General features: G+C 32.2%; 1 long non-coding RNA gene across 4 annotated transcripts in view; it reads right to left on the bottom strand.

The window, feature by feature from the left end:
• The window catches only part of LOC145679803 (uncharacterized), a 32,902-nt gene extending 15,957 nt beyond the window's left edge, over positions 1 to 16,945 (bottom strand). The window contains exons 1-5 of one of the 4 annotated variants that reach the window (XR_014130557.1): positions 16,843 to 16,945; positions 10,280 to 10,352; positions 9,463 to 9,537; positions 8,566 to 8,644; positions 1,284 to 1,441 (exon numbers count right to left, since the gene is read on the bottom strand). This is a non-coding gene — a long non-coding RNA (uncharacterized LOC145679803). Of the gene's footprint in view, positions 1 to 1,283; positions 1,442 to 2,296; positions 6,050 to 8,565; positions 8,645 to 9,462; positions 9,538 to 10,279; positions 10,353 to 16,842 lie in introns of those variants that run through there. The other 3 variants (XR_014130555.1, XR_014130558.1, XR_014130556.1) reach the window with 3 other exon arrangements.
• Between the last annotated feature and the right edge of the window lie 5,272 nt (positions 16,946 to 22,217).

The raw sequence follows: 22,217 nt of genomic DNA, 5'->3' as shown, positions 1-22,217 counted from the left end.
AAATATGTCTATTACTAATGACCAGCAAGACTCGAATTCAGTTTCCGAACACTATTTTAAACCAGCTGTTTACTCAGTTCTCAATTGTAAATATCCGACAATTTTTTATAATCTCTATATCTCATTTCATCTAAAACAGTCTGCTTTATAAAGGAAAACACATTTTCCGACCTATCAAATGGCCAAATTTTTGAGTTGAAAATACTGGCAATTTATTCTAATATATATCTGTAACTAAGGATCAGCAAGAGTCCGCTTAATTACCAAACACTCCTTTCTCCTTAGTAAATGTAAAGCAAGAGTCCGCAAGAGTCCGCTTAATTACCAAACACTCCTTTCACCTTAGTAAATGTAAAGCGAAGAAAGTGTCTGTAATATAGCAGGGTTTAGTACATCTTTAGTTACTCATATATTTAACAATAATATGATAAAACAGAATTGTCATAAATTGTCTAATATATAGAAGTGAAAAATTAGTTCATTCGCTAGGGAGAAAAGAATGTTTTGAAGATGAAGCAAACTGTTGATGACCGTTATTTGCCGACATGATGGACAAATTCAATTATATTATACAGGCAGATATTTACAATTGAAAAGTTAATAGACTCAGCAGGCGAAAGGTGTGTTTGGAAGATGTAGAAGACTTCTGTCTGGTAGTGATCAGTAGGATTGTGCAATTATGTCTGGAGGTGCCAGTATGTCTGGAGAAGTTTTTTTTTATTCTTGGGATAGGTATACAGGTATATACGGGCTTACGATACTTTTTATATGCTTAGAGGGACTTTCTTACCTGTTTGTGAACCGATAATGACGTAATTTTACCCATAGTTCACCTGATTTTCATTAAATAAACACAATTTATTTTTTATTTCCCCTATTTATATTTATTAGGCATTAGAAACCCCTATTCATTTTTATCAGTCAACAGAAAGCCCTGTTTATTTTTTAACAGCCCTGTTATTTTTTATTAGTCAACAAAAACTCCTGTTTATTTCTTAACACTGATCCATGCTTATATTTATTACGCATTAGAAACCTGTATTTAATTTTATTAAGCAATAGGAAGTTTTATTTATTTTTTTAACAGTGCTTAGAAGCACTGACTGTTTTTTATTTATCACGTATGTGTGGCCTTTGCGCTGGCGCCATTACCGACGGGAGTTTTCACCAGCCCGCTTTGTATAACCGCCGCCCGACAGTCGCAGACGCTAACGGTATTTTTCGGCGCACTTTGTATATTTATCCAATACTTTAACTTAAGTAAGAAGACAAAGTTCACTTACGTTTGATATCACCGCCGCTGTTATTTATTTCCTGGTTGCTGCCACTGCTTCATTGATGTTGACAATCTTCTTTATGACGTAGAAGAGCTTGTTGGGCCAACAAACAAATATTGCGATACCGCATTTTGTAATTTCCTGTTGCAGGATAGATTCGTAACCTCGGTTGACATTTTGATTCAGATTAATATTGAATTAATTAAAATAATAATTAATTGAGTGAATATATGAATTTGATATTGTAATTTTGTGAAAAGTATAAATATTGTGCCTTTATTAATATTCTATTTTTATACATATGAAGCATATGTATTCTTCCTTTATCTTATACAGAATACACATACTTTAGTATAATATACGTAAATAAGTTTATATAATAGTATATGAAGCATATGTATTCTTTCTTTACCTTATACGGAATACACATACTTTTGTATTAAGTTCCTTTCTAGTTGTATAGGATGTAGAAATTAAAGGCATGGATATCATTTAAAAGAAATTATTGTAAAAATAATGATAAAAAATTATATATAATAATAAAAAATAATAAAATATGTATATAAAAATGTCTGTATATAATAAAAATGTAAAATATATAACAAAAATTAAAAATTGAATGTATATAACAAAAATTAAAATATTGAGTGCATATAATAAAAACAGAAATGTAGATAAATAATAGAAATAAAAATTGTAAAATATAACTGTTTGAATATAATGGTATATACAATGTTCTAATGATATTTCTATTGTTTGTACTTGATTAATAAAAATAATTTAATATATGAAATATGCTATTCACGTTATATGAAAAATCTATTTACAATATATAAAGACTATTTACAATATGAAATATCTATTTAAAAAATTTATATAATATATGAAAAAAACTATTTACTATATGAAAGTGTATTTACAAAATTTATATAATATATGGAAAAATTTATTTACAAAATTTATATATATATATATATATATATATATATATGAAAATTGTGTTTTAAAAATTTATATAATATATGAAAAATATCTATTTACAAAACTTATATATTATTTACAAAAGGAAGGTGTGACTTTGTAGCGGTGCGAAGTCTACGTACTTATTGGTGTTCTGGCAGGCGTTGAAAAGTTTGGGAGAAGTTCTTCATGTAACTTAACCGGGAATAAATTCAGCTATAGCATGTTTAAGGACAGCATGTAGGATTATCATAATGTTTCCTTCCACATTCACTCATTGAACTATTTACATTTTAAATCTATATTTTATTTGAGTAATATTTACAACCCATTCACACACTCACATGTACGCTCTTTACGAACCATAAACACGACTAAAATTTACCCACAATAACCATACGGTAATGTCCTATAGTCCGTCTCACTGTCATTGTTAAGTCGACGTCTTTTGTTGCCAACTTTTTGGTGAGTCTTTGTCTAAGGTCTGGACACAATGATAAACCCTTTCTTACGAACAATCCTCCCAAGGATGTTTAACACTTTCTTTTCAATTTTTTCGCGAACTAATTTATAGAAATGATCGAAATTTATTTCATGTAATGCACGATAGTCTAAAGTGATTCCCCGTATCTTATATACATACTTTACTTCACCCGTCCCAATTTCTTTCATACGGTAGCTATAATTTTTTGGTCCCAAACCTATAAACGCGTTAATTTCCCACCTTTCCGGAATATCGTCTGTTAGCTCTCCCAGGTAGGAACCCAACGCAAGCTTAGGTTCTTGATTGCGCCGTTGAATAAACATTATACTGTCGGTGTCACAGTATAGTGTGTCTTTTGGTTCTACGGTCGTCAACAAATCGTAAAGCTTTAGCCGCGCCCATGATGTAATGAACGCAGCAAGTACAACGTATGAAAACTTTAACGGCTTATTTTCGTTTTCAACGTTTATATATGTGACAACAGCATGTTTTTCCCCAATGACTAGTACGCTTTGTACTTTGTACTGCGGTGCCCATATGTAGCCGTAAAGATTTTCCGGTGTGTCAACAACTACTGATTGTGACAAATCCGTTCTTTGTCCCCATTTCCCATAGAGCGAATTGAGGAAAAGCTTGGCTATGTACCTCAAGCCAGGGTTCAATTCAATATTTTTTCATCTAACTTTGTGCCTTCGTGGACATAATATTCTGCAATATATTTATTTTGGTCTCCTTTGATTTTGCACCAAGCAGGAAAACCAGAGGCTTCCTGCTTTAATTTCATGAAGGAATTCACATAGTCATGGAAAAGACTATCCGAATTTCCCTCCTCAGAACCGAGTAGTTCGAATTCTCAGATCTCATTAATTTGCAAAATTTTATAATCATTTTGTAGTGCTCTATGCAGCTTAGTGGTACAATAAGTGTGTGTTAAGGCACGTTCGGCTTCACTATGTCTGCAATTGTTGACATTACTTTCTTCCATACACGTGCGACATAAACCAAACATAAGTCTACCGTTACACGTATACGGCAACACCGGAAAAAAGAGATTTTTGGGGGGCAAGATGGTGCATTTAACCAACCCATGAATACTTTCCACTTCTGGAAAGTCCGGCCCCTTGTGTATTTTAGGCTTCCCTAGTGGCATCGACTTACGAGCCATCACATACGGATATAACGATGTTACATCCAGATACTGAATCGTTTCGTCATTGCTACATTCGTACAATGCATTAAAGCATTCAGTAGCACCACCATGAAAACCTTCTTTAGGTGCAAGATGATTGACAAGGTCCTCACACTGAGTTTTGATAAACTCTTGCAACTTTTTGTCGTTTTTCACCATGCTGTCCCATTCACATTCCCATATCTCAAAAACATTGAGATTTAATTTTTCTAAGAATGCGGTTTTCGTGATCGTATTTTCATACCGTTCTTGCATTGATGTAGCATGACTCTAGGAACTGTCAAGGGGCTGATCCTGAAGCGTTGTATAACACTTTGGGCACCCGTGGAAGTAACACCCGTTAAATTCGTATACAGTTTTTGTCAGGTTATCAAACCCATTGACCTTCTATTTAACAAAAGATCGTTCCAGTCCATTCCCAGAATGATGAATACTTTTTCCTTCGGTACGTTACAAATACCGTAACCAATAGATTATTTTAAGCTCTGTTGGTCACGGTGATCGAACCCGAGAGGAGGAATAACTGGAATCGTCTCTTCAGGTAAGTATGTAGACCGATACGTTAGTATTGTCAAACTTGCAATAGTGGACGAAGAAATAAAACATTGAATACCGTGAGTTTTTTCCTCGATCAAGTTTGAAAACTTGATAACCGCTTCAGCGAGGATTTTAACATCGTTGCGGCAGTACATTACAATCTCCTTGTGCAGATAATACTGCTCACCACTCAAAGCACGTTCTTGGTGCCAGGTGATTAATTGCTGTTGATCGGAAAAACACATACTGTCAGGATCAAAAAACTTAAGATCCGGAATCTTACCTACATAATTTTGATTTTCGGTATTGTGCATTTATGGTATTGTGCATGATTATATCCCTGTAAACAATGCTTACAATATCCTTTCATACCTAGCAGAGAGGTAATACATGTAATTAACTCATAATGACCTTTTTTGTAATGAATAAGGATTTGTTTTTCTGCTTTTACTTCTGGATAAATTACATTGTACTCCCGGTTCATGGAGTTCCTTTCATATACCACGATTTGGTAGTTGGGTGCCAAATATTGTTGAAACTTTTTCACATCATCAATAGTACAACCATTTTGATGTTCAATGGTAACATCAGCATCATCACACAAATCCTTGGCTTACTTGAGTAGACGTTTCCGGTGATTTTTTAATTCATATACCGGCTTACGATTATGCTCGGCCTTTGCCATCCCAAGGATGATGCTCTTGGGAAGGCAGTATATATCCTTGTTTAACGGGATGGTACTTTGTTCATGATGTGTGGTAAGATCAACGTACTTATTAGTGCCACGTGTTCGACCTCTTGCCTTGCGAGGATTTACAGTGTGTATCCTAAAGATTACTGAATCCCCGAAAAGAAAGTGCTCGTTACTATTAAGTACGTTTTCTACAGATCTAAAAAAAGGCCTCCGTGTTCAATTCCTTCTTAGGACGCCACGTCATGTATACTGGCTTGTTTATCGTCAAGGCAGAGCTCTCGGTAACCATACGAACATACATGTTATCTTCAACGTCTTTAATGCATGCTGTTGTACATACTCAAAGAGTTTTTGCACATCAACCGGGTTTTCGATTCCTATGTTGCGCATGCGTTTTATAGTAACTTCCATTCCTTGCAAGCCAAAGTATGGATAATGTTTGGGTTTACTACCAATGATGGAAAAATTATCATTTGTTCCAGCACCATACATTTGATTTTCTGGTGCAGAACTAGGACCTGGCAAATTTAAAGGTTCACCCATGAACTCAACAGAGTCATCTGCAGTTAAGCCAGAAGTCTTCCCTGCAGATACAAAATCTCTAAATTTTTCACGCGCAAATACCTGGATGTTATCTTAACGGAAGAAGCCCACACGATATAAATCAACAATATCATTTGCGGACTTACAACTTGTCAAAATAACAACCGGGTCATGACCAAAATGCGCCAATATTGCACGTAGTAAACGAGCGTATTGCTCGTTATACACACGCACCCCTAATGCGTGACATTGCGTCAGCACCTCCCACGCAAAGAAAACTTCTCCTCCATCATCATATCCTCGATTTTCCAGCATTTTCAACATGGTTTTAATTGTGTTGGTGCCCTCGTATGCCATCGTTGAATCTAATTTAAACAAACAATTAATTAGTTATTTCACCTTATTATCAAATACAGTATACACTAATTTATATCGTTCGGATATTTTAATTTACTTTTATGTGTAAACTTTAATTGCGGTAACTTCCAAAAAGACTCGAAGTACAAAAACAAACTGAACTATGTTTTCACGTAGGATCTTATAAACACTATTTCTTTGATCACGGCCACTTCCAAGAATCTTCTAACTTAGAATCAATGGAGCGATTTTACCTCCACCAGTAATTATATCGAAATGATTTCCACTTGTCCTATGAACTCTATTTATACTTTTCAGGATCCGCACCCGTTTATTTATTTTGTATCCAAAAGAACACGAAGACACGTCCGCACGGTGGAACTGCTTCCTGTACAATGACCAATTAACGATTGTGAGCTTCTTATATACACGCAGATAATATAAATTCCCAGAATTCCACACGAACTTCTCCAACGGCTTATAATTTCCTAAGTATTTTCTCAAAGATACTGTTTAACTTTATTAATTAACAACACTTTCCGTTAACTAAATGACAACACGAAAAGAAGTCTTCACCGTACAAATTATTTTGCTATACTGACCGCCGCGCACTTTTCCCGTTCTTGTATAGACGCAGATATGGAAAATTCCCAGAATTCTGTGCGAAGTTCTCCGAAGGTAACTATGGCTTTATGGTATAATGCATTATGTGTTTACCGAAATATAATTCAGTGTTTATTCTACAATAGTTCGGGACCAGCAAATCTAATTATAGTTTCCGATAACAATGTCCCGAAAAGTACAAGTAGAATCGTCTTTACTCTAGCAGTACTTCTTCTAAAGTGAATTTACGCAGTTTATTACGTGCTATTTATACTTTCCGAAAAATGTAATCTTGTACCCAGGTGCATTAAACAAGGAAAACCTCAAACCCAGAGGTATTCAATCACGAAAATATTTTCTAAAGTATTACTACTCCTTTACAACATGTATAATTTAAAGTCATGTGACATTCTCGAAGTTTTCCGATCTTAGACGAATGTTTAATTTTCACGGACATTAATATTTTCATATTTGAAAGAGAACACCTATTATGCAATCATTTTAAAGAATAAAAATCATAATCTTTTAAAAATAACATTAGCAATACGAACAACAAAATTGTAGTAAACACAATTTAATGAAAAAATAGCATAGTAAACAACAATGATTAAATAATATAGCAACAAATAAACAAGCAAGAAAAATAAAAAAAATGTTAGAAAAAAAGGGTTTAGAACAGTTTCTGACTCACAGCATCAGAACTTTATTAGACGAACATTATATCAAGGATTAAAAGAATATAGTGAATTAAGCCAAATAGGTTAGCAAAACCAAATTAAATTCACCAAAATATTAAAAAAGTAATAGTATCAAATTTTAAAAGATACTTAATTATCACAGTTTATTCAAAATAGCATTTAGATACTTAATTGTTACCAATTAGAGTTAAGAAAAATTACGTATGGTTAAAATGAAAGCTCTATTAGTTACAAATTATAATTAAAAATCACGTATGGTTAGAATGAAAGTTCGATTACTTACAAACTATAGTTAAACATCAATCACCATAGAAAATTTATTAAATAGGAATAGCAAAAAAATTAATATAATTAAATCAGGTTAGGAAAAGCATACTTATTTAAAAAATCAAATACTAGATTTAAAAGACGTTTAGTTAGAAAAAGCATATTAAATTAAACAAAATAAGAACAATTAAAATAATTAATATGAGAGTTGATCTACAGTATTCAATGGAGTGTATCAGCAAAAAAACTAATATATTTAATAAATATTATTGTGACTTTCTATTAGTCAATTTGTAAATTTTGTTTTGTTGTAACTATTTTTAAAATGCACTACTAATGAAAGTTCAGTTAATTTTATTTTTCTACTTTGACAAATATATTCTAACTGTAAACGTTAATGTTTTTTTTTCAAATGACATTATACTCTTGCAATGCAATTCTTTATATGTTCGTTTCATTACATGAAATTTTATTGTAAAATGCAAACGTAAAAATACAAAGTGTAAATTAAAAAATGTAAAAGCGTAAATGCGATTTTCTTATGTTTACATGAAACTCTGATTACAAAATAAAAATAATATTGCAAAAGTGTAAATGTAATTTTCACATGTTTACATGAAACTTTTATTGCAAAATGAAATTCATCATATGTTTACATGAAACTCTTTTATTGCAAAATAAAAATATTAATGCAAAATGTAATTTAAAAAATTAAATGAGTTGCAAACGAAAATATAATTTTATATGTTCATTAATTAAATTACGCACTTAAACACATGTAAAGTTAGTTTAGTCAAAATTATTTGTCGGTATGTCTCTAATTATATATAATTTTATATTATAGTTTCATTAATTAAAATTATTTTTAATTTTTTAATGTTAATAAAATTTTATTTATATACTCTTTGAACTAAACATTTTAAAGTTTGCCAAATACAGTTTATATTAACACTTACCACCGCTGGTTAGATGCAAACAGATTTAACAGGACACGTTGTATTAATTTTTCGGTGCACTTGTATGCCTCTGTCAACACTGAAATAACAAAAAACATTTATTAGTATACAATTTCAGTTTTATATTTATCATTTTGTTACAAGTTTATTGCACAGTAAGCTATTTATTAATCATTTTTTCTCAAATCTCAGTTTTGAGAGCAATTATTTAACATTAATTTTTTTTAGTACACTCACATTCTCCATAGAATCGCAATTTATTTTAACGAGTTTCCAAGGAAACGAATTATTTAATAGTTCACAATTTATTTTAACAACGAGTTTCCAAGGAAACGAATTACTTAATAGTTCACAAATAAATTTGTTCAAAGTTTGTGATGCAAAACGAACAATTAAAAGATAGGATCCAATTTAAAATAACAACGACTCCCTATGAGAAATGTTTGTAAGTTCATAATCAATTTTAACACCGAGTTTGCACAGCAAACAACAACTTTCCAATATTAGGAACGAGCTTACTTAGTATTTTCCAAACAAATAATTAACACGGAACTCCTAATGAAGTGATTGAACAGAATAAGCACATGAACCAATTAAATAAAATAACACAAACGAATAAAATAATCACAAATAAATTTGTTCAGTTTCCAAAGGAGTTTTAATATGATCACAAAGTATTTTAACTATGAGTGTTATAAATAACACGAACGAATTATTTATAAGTTCACACTCTATTTTAACAACGAGTTTGCACAGCAAACGGTTCAATAAATAATTAACGACTTTTCATAGAAAAGGAAAATATAAAATAAGTTGGTAAACAAATTAAAGATTATTTCAAGAAATTGTATTATGAAACAGGATATGTAGTGGAATTAATATTGGTTGTATACTTACAGGATATCTCCAGGTTTTTAATTCCAATTTCTTCAGATCCCAAAGAGAGAAGTACAATTGATCTGCTGGAGTATCCTAAAACAAAAAGACAATCTTTCACTACTTCAAACAAAGTTCCTTAGGAGTTTGTTTTAACAAACGAAATGTAAAAGAAAATTATTCATTCACAATCAAAGATTATTCAGAGTTTGTGAAACAAAGGAACGAATAAAATTATCACAGCGTAGTTGCTCTTACAACTTCCTAATTTTAACACGGAACTGCTATTGAATTGATTGAACAAAAATAAAAAATTAACGATTTATTTTGCAAGTTCGAAACAAATAACTAACACCTAGCTTCTAATAAAACGAATTTTTTTGAAAGTTCACAAATAAATTTGTTCAGAGTTTCCAATTTAACAGAGATCTTTTTAGTACACTCACATATTGTTCGAACATATTATACATGTGAGAGAATAAATATTTTAATACATTTACATATTTAACAGTAAGCTTTTTCATTAATTCGGAACTCTTTATCTTTTCACACACAGTGTTCAATGAGTTTCCAGAGGAAAGAAGCCATTAAGAAATGAAAACGAAAAATAAAAGATACGATCCAACTGAAGTTAACAACGATTTTTCAAAACTTTCACACAGATAATTAACATCTAGCTTCTGTTGAAGCGTACCATTAAAAAATGCAAATGAATTATACTATGTTCACAACGGATCAGTTCTAAAAGTATTATTGTAAATAATACGAATTATTTACTACATTGCAACAAGGTTGCTCTATTTGAGTAATTTGTTACGAACTGGTCCAGAAAAAATACCTTTGGTAGTAATCCTCAGAACCTCTGATACTTCTGGTAGTACGTTCTTGAATCGACCACACCAATGGATAACCTAAAACATGTCATAATTAGTATTAGATTCGTTAACACTCTAGATTGTTTTTATACGCATACAGTATGTATATATCTACTATAGAATCTTATATGTATATACGCAGTATGTATGTATCTACTATAGATTCTTTTATGTATATGTATTTACTATAGAATATCTTATATGCTTCCACTATATAGTATAGATTACCTTATATGAATATAGTATCTACTATAGATTCTTATATGTATATAATATGTACTATAAAGTCTTATATGTATACACTAAGTATATATCTAGTATAGATTCATATATGCTTCCACTATATAGTATAGATTACCTTATATGAATATAGCATGTATATATTTATATTGACCTTAGATAATATTAGTTCAAACAAATTTATTTTCCTGCATTAAGATGATTCTCGTGTTAAAGATCATATCAATTACTTATATTAAATCTATTATTTATAAAATACAAATTTTTCAAGCAGTATGCTAAAGTATGGACATGTAGCGACAAGTCTAGTAAAAGCCATAGGTAAATATCCAGGACTAGTATGAATGGCCTTAGGAGGAGGTTTGATTATAGGACTAATATAATATGTGTTGTTTCGTAGAAGCAAGCTGAAAAATATATGTACAGCCAAACAGGAACATGATGTCTTAGTACAAAGGCATAGAAACCTTGTAGGACTACATAAAAAAAGCCAAGGAAAAGCAAAACGAAACAGAGACTCCAACTAACATGAAACATAGAAATACAAAGTAAGGCTAGCTTGAGTTAGATTCAGCGTAACAACTAAAATTGCTTAGTAAGGGAGCCAACAAAATGTTAAGAGAATACAAATAAAAACGACTTTCCACGGGAAAGGAAAAGTTAAAAAGCAAAAGATAATTAAAAAACGTACATAGCAAACAGAACAAACAGCCAGGGAGAAAGACAGCTATGAAAATAGAAAAAAAGGTATTTGTTATGGCTGAGGTAAAAAGCAATGAAGAGAAAAAATAAATAATGCAAACGAGAATAGTTACAGAGTAAAAGAAATAATACTACAACCAGTGGAGAAGGAACAAGAGCAAAAAGCCACATGGTAAAAAAGGAAGAAAATAAATAGCAGAAAACATAGCAAAGTTAGTTTAGATTCAGAAGTTAATGAATCAAATAGAGGAAGAGCAAAGAGAAACAAATACTACCATCCAAAGAAAGGAAAAAAGCAAACAGAAAAGCAAGAGATAAATAGAAAATACAAAGTAAACTATGGTTAGGTTACGTTAGGTTGAGAAGGTAATAAAACAAATAAATAGAGGAAAACAAAAGACACATAATTAATTTGTCAAAGAGGGAGAAAGAAAGAGGAAAGAGGATACAGTTATGTAGATGGCAGTAGGTGGAAAGAGAGAGAGAGAAACAAAGTTGGCGGAGAGAGACAGAGGAAGAACCGGGAGAGAGAGAGAGAGGGAGAGAGAGAGAAAAGGTATAGTTGTGTGGATGGCAGTAGGTGAAAAGAAAGAGAAACAAAGTAGGCGGAGAAACAGAGGAAAAACAAGGAGAGAGAAAAGAGAGAGAAAGGGACACAGAGTAGAGGAAAGACTGAGAAAAAGAATAGTTGTGTGAATGGTACTAGGTGGAAAAAGCGAAATGATAATACCAATAAAGGAAAGCTTAATTTTTTCATATTCTATCAGGTATTAAAAATGTAAGATAAAATAAGAAGTCAAAACCAATAGTTCAAGGAATAGCAATAAAAAAGTCTCTGAAACAAACAATAAGGGAACCATGATAAAAGAAATATTGGTTTAGAAGGGGTAGCCTAATGTGTATAAAAGGGTACGGGTCAACTGAAGCTAAGCTATACAAGGTTAGGAAAAGCATCAAAATGTTAAAACTTGTGCATAAACAAAACATCGTGGCATGAGGATTAAATCAAAGAAACTTATTTTATTCTGTATTCTAAGTCTAAAACATGTATTTTGTATCTGTTAATTTTATTTAGTATTTTTATAATTCACTAACTCAGTTACTTACACACAGACACACACACACACGCACATACATACACTCACTCACTCACTCATTCACTCACTCATGGGCACGTTGGCTCAGTGGTAGAGCGTACACCTCTGGTGCAAGAGATCTCGGGTTAGAGCCCTGCACTTGCCAAGTAAACTATGTGATGGACAAACACCAATGCGTGGGTTTCCTCGGGGTTCTCCCGTTTCCTCCCACTTTCTTCATTTCACCATTTTCATTAATTTCTCATCATCACCGTCTCCTTTAGCCTAATCAGCATACCCGTGGGACGTAAAACTTAAAGATTTCATTTTTAATTTTCATTCACTCACTCAGTTACATACACACACACACACACACACACACACACACACACTCAGTCACTCATTTACACACACACACACACTCAGTTACTCACTCACTCACTCACTTACTCACTCATTAACTCACCCACTCACTCAGTTACACACACACACACACACACACACACACACACAAGAACACATATAGAATTTTTTTTTGCCAATTGCAATAAGAATTGCCCTTTAGTTCCCTAATGGTATGCATTCCAACACTACGACAGTGTCGCACCTTACTGCCTAACCTCATGGGATAAATCCGTTGGACAGTTCCTATATTCTTAACAAATATACTTATAAGCCATCCTCCCACGTACTGTGTAGTATCCATGTAACTGTACTCGCTTAACTAATTTACAACAAACCAGTGCCAAGTCACAACCCCATTTTCAGTAAACCGTCCCACCACTCTTTCTTTCTTATCTTGCGCTGTCCCTGTCACGGAATTATTTGTAGGTTCACAGTCTATTTTAACACGAAGCTTCTAATGAAGCGCAAAAAATGAAAAAATGTGTTCACATACGCTGTTCGAACACGTTATACATATGACGGATTAAAAGATAGGATTCAATAAATAATTTACGACTTTTCATAGAAAAGGAGAATATGAAAACAAGCGTAGCACGTAAAATTGCTTAGTTCAGGATTGAACCGGGGGACCGCAAGTGTATGAGGCAAACGTCTTACTTACTACACCTAATTATGGGGATTTTACTCTGGAGGGAGGGGTGGTGAGTCAAATGTGTTCCGCCTAATTGTATCAACGTATGCAAGTTTTGCATTTATTTTAAACGCAATAGTAAATTGCTTTTTCTTATTAGCAGCACTGTTCTTTAAACAGTCCCTACTCTCGTAATTTTGAGAAATATACCTATAGGCTCCAAACGTACAGTGTGGATGCACTCCCCTCATGTTTTTTTCAACGTTCATAACCTACAATCCCACTCTCATAACCACAGTGTTTGTTTACTATGTTATTCCATTCTCAATTAAGTTTATGAATCTTGCAAACTTTCTTCCGAAATTCCTTGTGATTTACTTCTGTCATAAGTTTTCTCGTGTCTTCCGTAAAAAAAACTTACAATCTCCTAACCTAATCAACTCATTTTTTCAATCTTTGAAATTATTTATCCACGGAATAATATATATATAATACAAAATTTAACAAGTGTTATAAATAACGCAAGCAAACAAAAGTAAAAAAGAAAAAAATTCTTATCACAGCCTGACCGAAAATTGAACGCAAGACCCTTAGTGCATGAGTCCGACGCTTTACTTACTATGCTACGAGACGACGCGATCTCAATCTAACGCTTTCCGAGGTGGCACGTGTTTGTATCCAAGTTCCGTATTTAGAATTGTTTCAGTATACTAGGCGAATTATATTTTTGCTTTCAATATGGTAGTACATTTGATTTCTATGACAAACAAGAAATAATTTTACCGTTCCAACTAATTTTTACAATGTATAGAAGAAATATTAAGTGTGTTTGCACCTAGTTTTATTTATTTGTACAAAATGTCTACCAACATGCAATGGCAAAATATATTTTGTTCGTTCATTGTGCTCAAATAATTGAGTAAAACCATAATTTGTACAAGTACCTGTAATAAAACAGTATTTGTTCAAGTAGTTTATTAGAAGGAAGTTAAGATCTTAGCAATGAAATCCCATCTTCAAAGCAGGTATCTCAACGAACATTCAAAACCTATGTTCTGTAAAATTGATCAGGACTATTACAAAAAAAAGTATTAAATACTAAAATAGCGTGTATTATTCGCGGTTTTACCACGGAAAGTTCAAATTTATACTTTAGGGCAGGGCGAAGCGTTCACCAGTGGAGCTCCCCTACAATTGCATTCCAATAAACAAGTTATCCTAACCACTATAATGCTAGGACAATTTCAAATCTAAGTGGCTCCTAAAACAGTTCAAATTGTTCTTACGGACAAAAGTACTGTAACAAATAAACATTAATCCTATACAAAACTGTAGAACCCTGTAGGTTTTGTTTTAAAGCAATAATTTAAGTCTTAGTCCATGAATATGCCATTCATCTTATTATTCATTACATCGAAGCAAGCTTTTTAAAGTGTGTTTCCACCGCATTCTTTATTCCCTTATTTCTCAAAATTATAACTTAATACCAAACATTCTTCGTTAAATATAATCTGAGGTTCCACAGTTCATGAAATAATTACTAGTTTCTCTAAGAAGCTAGGCTTCTCCATGCATTCTCCCCACCCACATTTTCATTTCATCAAACTTTTAACAATTCTTATGAAATTTTGTTTCTGAAAATAATTAGTAGGCTCTTGGAATGAACTAAAGCACAAAAGGTACAAATTAATTAACTAATAAGAAGTTCTCTACTAATACAAATCGTTAAACTCAAAATAAAATTGTCACAATAGGTTAAAATCTTATCTCTCTTGCTCAGTTTTTCGCAAGCAAAAGCAATATTCAGCAAAGCATGTTCACGGGTTGATATTTTTATTAAACTAAAAAATGATCCGCATTCCTCTAGCATTTAAAGAAAATTGTCCACATGCGGGGTCCAATATACAGCAATTTTCTGAAACTAGCAAAACAAGTTATCCTACAAATGCTTTCATTCACCAAAATTCTATAAAAATTGAAATTTCCTAAAACAAATCTACGCCTATCATCACTTAAAACTCAAATTCAAATTGTTCTTGAAATCTGTAAAGTCATAGGAGTTGAACACCCAAGCAAATTATAGCTAGCAAAAAAAATCACAGAAACCTATTTTTTGCTAAAGTAATTGATTTAATTAGCCATCGCTCTGTCCGCAATATTACAATAGAACGTATTAATTTAAACTAAATCCTACCACTACACTCTATGTACAATGTAAAATCCTTTATGGTTTCGTAAGTATCTCTGAATTAAAAAAAAATTTACGGAGGTCATGTAACTGCTTTCTACACTTAGTTCTTACTTTGGTTAATAGATGGCGGTAAACGTGTTCTTCACGACCCATGTTTTGTCTAACTGTTCTAACTATGTAAGTCAAAATAATGTCCCCAAAACTTCCTTCACAATTATAATAGTGTTTTGTTTCATAGCCACAAATTAATACTAATGAACATAATGAACATAATAATATAATTTCTGCATAAATCCTAGTGTATTCCAATAATTTAATAGCTTCACATTTTTAAATAAGGTAGCATCACAAGAATGGATTTTCTTTAATTCTGCCTTCCCAAGCTATCCGTATTAAATCAATCTACAGTAAAACATTGTTCATTCTCATCAAGCAAATTCATTTTTAATTAAGACTAGTGGTTCATTTTGTGTTGTAACCCGCTCAATAATAAGCTTTCTTCTCTTAATACTCAAGGAAACAATAAAATATGTAATATTATTCATAAAAGTGCCCAAAAGTAAATATATTTCCCCACTCTGCCTGAAATACGTACACGTCATCTATAAGCTACGTGTTCAATTCCTGTTGAAAAAAGTGTATAACCCTAACCACAGTTTTCATCGTTTTTACAACAAACAAATGTCAAGGCTTAGGCCGCTTTCTTCCAATTAAAAAGGAAAGCCTAAAATCTAAATCCATATCACTAAAGCTACCGTTAAAATTTTATTTTCTTATTAGTTAAAGCTCTTCCATGGATAGGCGGTGGTGTGAAAGGCCCTGTTCAATTCCCCCAGTTTATGTGGTTCAAGGCCTACATTAATCTATAAGTTCATGTCTCAAATAGCATTGGTGGTGAAAAAAGCTCTAAATTCACAATCAATTATATTATAGTCATCTTTACTGCCCCTAGTTCCATTCACAACGCGAACTTCTATCTTCCCACATTTAATGTTAAGCAAAAGGTTCACGAACCTCAATGTTAAACAGTACATTAAACTGAAATTCAACTTAAACTCTGTATGAAATAGTAACGTCCGCTTCCTATTAAACACAATACACTCAACAATATGTATGAATAAAATCTAAATTGAAATATCATAATTGTTCAAGATAAAATAATGTGTGCGTCTATTTTATTATCATTCAAATTTACTCCAAATAAAACGTATAATTTCAATAATGCAGCAAAATTGTTTAAATATATTTTCAAATATAAAATAAAAATCAAATTAAACTTACCAAGACGATCGTAAATCAGCGTGCAAAATATTAACAATATCCACTATTCACACTACAAATCTGCAAAAATATTTTTCCGATGTTACCTGAACGAAATCTTAATTCAAAAGGGGGCTGAATATCGTTGTACTATAGTTTATACATATTATGCCCTCCCTCAAAGAGGGGGAGAAGATGATGCAGTCATGTTTTTTTTCATTATCAAGTGGACAAGCGTTGCCAAATAAAATATTTTATTGAGCTCTATCTTCTTACTCATCCTAAGTAGGCTACGGTCTTCACTCATCAAAACCAAACAATTAAATGGCAAATTGGCAACACAGCTGAGGTCATTCACTTGTTTTCCGTATGCAATGGAAAATTTCCTCCGTGTCTGAGCGAGTAAAGTATAATTTACATAAATAAAAATAGACATGCTCTAGCGTTGGTTTCACTTCCTTTAACTCGTGACTCTTAGTCTATATGATTTCATCTGTTGTCCACGAAGTTATCGAGTGCTTTTCATCTTGAAACATTGGTTTCAATGGAGATATCCAATAAATAAAACAATATTTTCTTCTTTAATAGCCCAAGTTTATAATTCAATTTTCAATATTGTTATAATTCAATCACTAAAATATATTTAATCTTTTTCGATAAAAACGTACACCTTGTGAAAACATATGTGGTTCTCTGTAAGTCACAATGTTAAAATATTCTCAATACTATTCAAACTTCTCCATTGGTAAGCAATTAGCTTACACCCCTTTGGCATGGGTGATTCGAAATCAATTCCCGTTGCGGGTCATATGGTTCGGGGCCTACATTAAGCTGTAGGTTTATGTCTCAAATAGCATCGGTGCTAAAAGAAGCTCTAAATTCACAATCATATACATCTTTAATGTGGAAACCCAAATTCGATTCCCTGCGGGAGCTCCTATAGTTCATATTCTATGTTAATCCCCAGGTCCGCGTCTCATATAGCATTGGTGGCAACTGGACGCTAAACTCAAATCCAATTCAAACTTAACCGCTAGCCTACGTCACAAAGTTTACAATAGGTCTATGTCTTATATAGAGTCTTTGTTTAAACTCAAATAAGCACAGCTCAAGTCCAGTCCGAGGGGTTTCAAGTAATCTAATTTATTTAAAAATAATGTTCAATTTTCCAAATGGACAACTGCTCAAATATTTTATAGTGGGACGTATAATTTAATCACTGTGAAGGATACTCGCTAACGTTTTTTGCCTTCGGTGCAAGTGGTCCTGGGTTGGATTCCCGGTGGGGCACTCGGTCAAAATGTAAAACACTTTTATGTCCTAAATAAATTTTTCTTGTTCCAGACAAATGTCTGTATAGTACCTAAATTATATGTCTCTTACTTTTTCCCTTCCCGTAATAGTGTGCTTGCCATGGTCCACAAAGCCAAATCTAAATCTTAACTAGTAATATCATAAAACATGACAATACTGAATGCCATATGCCCTCCACAATATTAGTATTATACCTCAATATTATTCATTAATGCGTAATGTTATCACGTAATCAATTTAAAATACGTCCAGTGTCATATAATCTAGAAATAATTATAAGTTATACCAATTCGTGTGCATTTTCTAGACATAATACACAAAATCATATGGGAGTTTATAAATTTCAACTTAGCTGTCTTTAAATAAAAATGTATGGTCTCTTCAATTTTTAACAAAGGGGCATCAATCAATAATGCAAGTGCATTTTCTGTAGTTCATAACATCAAATCATATACGGCCATTAAAACTAAATTTCGTTTATTCAAACTTAACAAATGACCACGTAGTTCAAGCTTTTACCGTTAGAGGGACCTGTGATAGTAAAGCATACACAGACATACCAAATAGATAGCGTTACAGGTCCTTTCACTGGTGCCAAAGAAACAGTTTTATTCGTCAGCTAAATGGTAAGAAGATGGATCAGTAATGCAGCGGTTGTGATTTCAAAACGCAGCCATGACAACGAAAAGTTATTTTTATATAATTTAATGCTAGGATCGTTACCAATAATAATAATAATAATAATAATAATAATAATAATAATAATAATAATAATAATAATAATAATAATAATAATAATAATAATAATAATAATAATAATAAGACAATCCAAATATTAAGTCAATGTAAATCAATACATAGTTCCAAATAGCATACGTGCGTTACGTATAGTCCTTAAAGCTAACCGAAGCGGGAAAAATACCATTAGCGTCCGTTGTTGTGCAAATGATAAATAACAGGTATACAAAAAAGTAGATGGGCGGAAAAGTATAAAAAAACTCGCACCACGGTCAAACAGTAATGGTGCCAGCAAAAGGTAACGTTCGGTGCAGCGTGGATGCCGTTCGGCGAATATAGAAAGCGGATGGGCGGAAAGTATAAAGAAAACTCGCATCACGGTCAAACAATAATGGCGCTATCAAAAGCTACCGTTCGGTGCAGTGCTGGTGCCGTGCGGCGAATATTCAAAGCGGGCTGGTGAAAACTCGCGACGGTAATGGCGCCAGCGCAAAGGTCACACATACGTGATAAATTAAATAAAAAACAGTCAGTGCTTCTGAGCACTGTTAAAAAATAAATAAGACTTCTTATTGCTTAATAAAATTAAATAGAGCTCTCTAATGCGTAATAAATATAAGCATGGATCAGTGTTAAAAAACAAACCGGACTTTCTGTTGACTAATAAAAAATAACAGGGCTGGTAAAAAAATAAACAGGGTTTTCTGTTGACTAACAAAAATAAATAGGGGTTTCTAATGCCTAATTAAAATAAATAGGGAAAATAAAAAATAAATTGTGTTTATTTAATGAAAATCAGGTGAATTATGGGTAAAATTACGTCATTATCGGTCCACAAACAGGTAAAAAAGTCCCTCTAAGCATATAAAAAGGATTGTAAGCCCGTATATACCTGTATACCTATCCCAAGAATAAAAAAACTTCTCCAGACATACTGGCATCTCCAGACATAAGGGCACAATCCTACTGTGATCTACATATTTAAGAATGAAATTAAACAATGGACTTGTCGTAAGTTGAGGGATATTTGCAATTCAAAAGTGTGGCCGTTCTGTCTGGCGATGAATGTTTCAATTATAATGCAGTGTTGCTAATCGTAGTTATAAAAATTTAAAGAATAAAATATGTAAAATATGCGGACGGAGTATCCCGATGATGAAACATACTCTCGTTGATCGTTAGTTAATTACATATATAAGAATAAAATGAAAGAACGGAATTTTCGTAATATGCCATATTTATTCAGTTGAATAGTGTCTATTCAGTAGGGTGAAAGGAATGTTCTAAAGATGAAATAGTTTCTTGGACATGATTACATACTGGCGTATATATGGATAAATTCAAAGAAAGGATTTGTCGTAAATTGTCAAATATTTACAATTGAAAACTTATACCAATTCGTAAGGCGAAAAAAGTACTTCGAAGCTGAAGTAAACTCTAGCTGATCAGTAATTAACAACATATTTAAGAACGAAACAAAAAAAGAGAAATAAAATTGTCGTAAGTTTTGAGATATTTACTATATAAAAGTGAGACGATTCTATATGGTGAAGGGGAATGTTTCAATGATGATCTTTAGTTACTGATCGTTAATATATGTAGATCACTAATTTTTAGTTACTGATATTATTAATAATAAAATGAAAGAACGGAATTCCAATTGAAAAGTGATTCCATTAAATAGGGTGAAATTAGTTTTTGCTGGCCGATATTAACTCTTGCTGATCGTTTGTTACTGACATATTTAAGATAAAATGCAAGAGTGGAAGAATCATTAATTGTAATAAATTTAGTTTCAAAAATTGGTATAGGAAGCGTATCGATCATAAAGCAGAAACTTTGTGGTCCATAATTACTGACATATTTAAGTTTTAAATTGAACGGTATTGTCGTACATAGTCATGTTCATATTTTCATTAAAAATTGAGCATATTTGGCAGGAAGAAAGGAGTGTTTGGAGTTGAAACAGACTTTGCAGATCGTTAGTGGAACACATAATTAAAAGAACTTAAACGATGGAATTATATTCAGCAGTCAGAAATATAATTTCAAAAATGAGTCCATTCAGTAGATTGAAAGGTTTGTTTAGAAGCTGAAGTGGAATATTGCTGATCCTTAGTTTAAGACATATTTAAGAATAAAATAAAGAATAGAATTGTCGTAAACTGTCATATATTTACAATTGGTTAGTTTCTGTAAGATGAAAAATGCTCTTGATAGCTAGTTACTAACATATTTAACAATAAAATAAAAATACGGAATTATTGTAAAATGTGAAATATTCACAATTGATATGTATGTCTGTTAAGTAGGGGGAAAGGAGTGTATGGTAGCTGAAACAGACAGTTGCCTTTCGTTCGCTATCAACATATCTAACTTTCAAATGAAATAACGTATTTGTCGTACAATGTCAAAATTTACGTATAGATAGTGTGTCTATTAAGCACGGTGGTTGGAGGGTTTGGGAAGTATAGTAGACTTCTGCAGATCGTTAGTTGAAGACATACTTAAAAAGTAGATTAAAGATAGCAATTCCCGTAAATTGTCAGATACTTACAATTAAGAAACAAGTTTATACATTAAGGCGCAATGAGTGTTTAGAATCAGAAGTAAGTTATTGCTGATCGTTGGTTGAAAACTTAAAATGAAAGAATGCAAATGCTGTAAATTGTGAGATACCCAGCATAGATTCCGTTCAGTAAGGCGAAGGCAGAGTTTGGAAGATGAAGGTGAGTTGCCTATAGATATAAGAATGAAATGAAAGAATTAAATTGAGGATAATTGTCAAATATTTACATTTGAAATTGAGTCCATACAGTAAGGCGAAAGGATTGTGCAAGAGTAAGGAAAGTAATGCTTATATTTTGCTTATATGTTTACGAATAAACTGAGATAACGCATTTGTCGTGAATTGTCATATATTTACAACAGTAAAGTGATTCTATTCAGTATGTCAAAAGAAGAGTTTGGAACTTAAACCCATCTCTTGGTGATCGTTGGTTAGGGTAATATTCTTGATTAAATGAAAGAAAGGAATTCTCTTAAATTTTCAGATTTTTAACATTGAAAAGTCACTCCTTTAATTAGCTTGAAAAGAGTGTCTAGTAGGTGAAGGCAACTGTTAGGTTAATTATATATATATATGAATCAATTGTAAGAACGGAATTGTCGCAAATTATCAGATATTTACAATTTAATATTGAGGCTAATCAGTATGGTAAAGAGAAGGTTTCAATGATGAAGCAGACTCTTCCTAATCGTAAGTTACTGATATTTTTTAGAATAAAATGAAAGAACGGAAGTTTTTTTTGATATCTTAGAGTAGGACGGCTAATTGAAGTGGA

This window comes from Thermobia domestica, chromosome 2 (genome assembly GCF_964235325.1).
Source record: "Thermobia domestica chromosome 2, izTheDome1.hap1.1, whole genome shotgun sequence".
In the NCBI taxonomy this organism is placed as follows: Eukaryota; Metazoa; Arthropoda; class Insecta; order Zygentoma; family Lepismatidae; genus Thermobia; species Thermobia domestica.
Note: the sequence above shows the minus strand (reverse complement) of the source record. Positions and strands in the feature narration are given on the sequence as shown.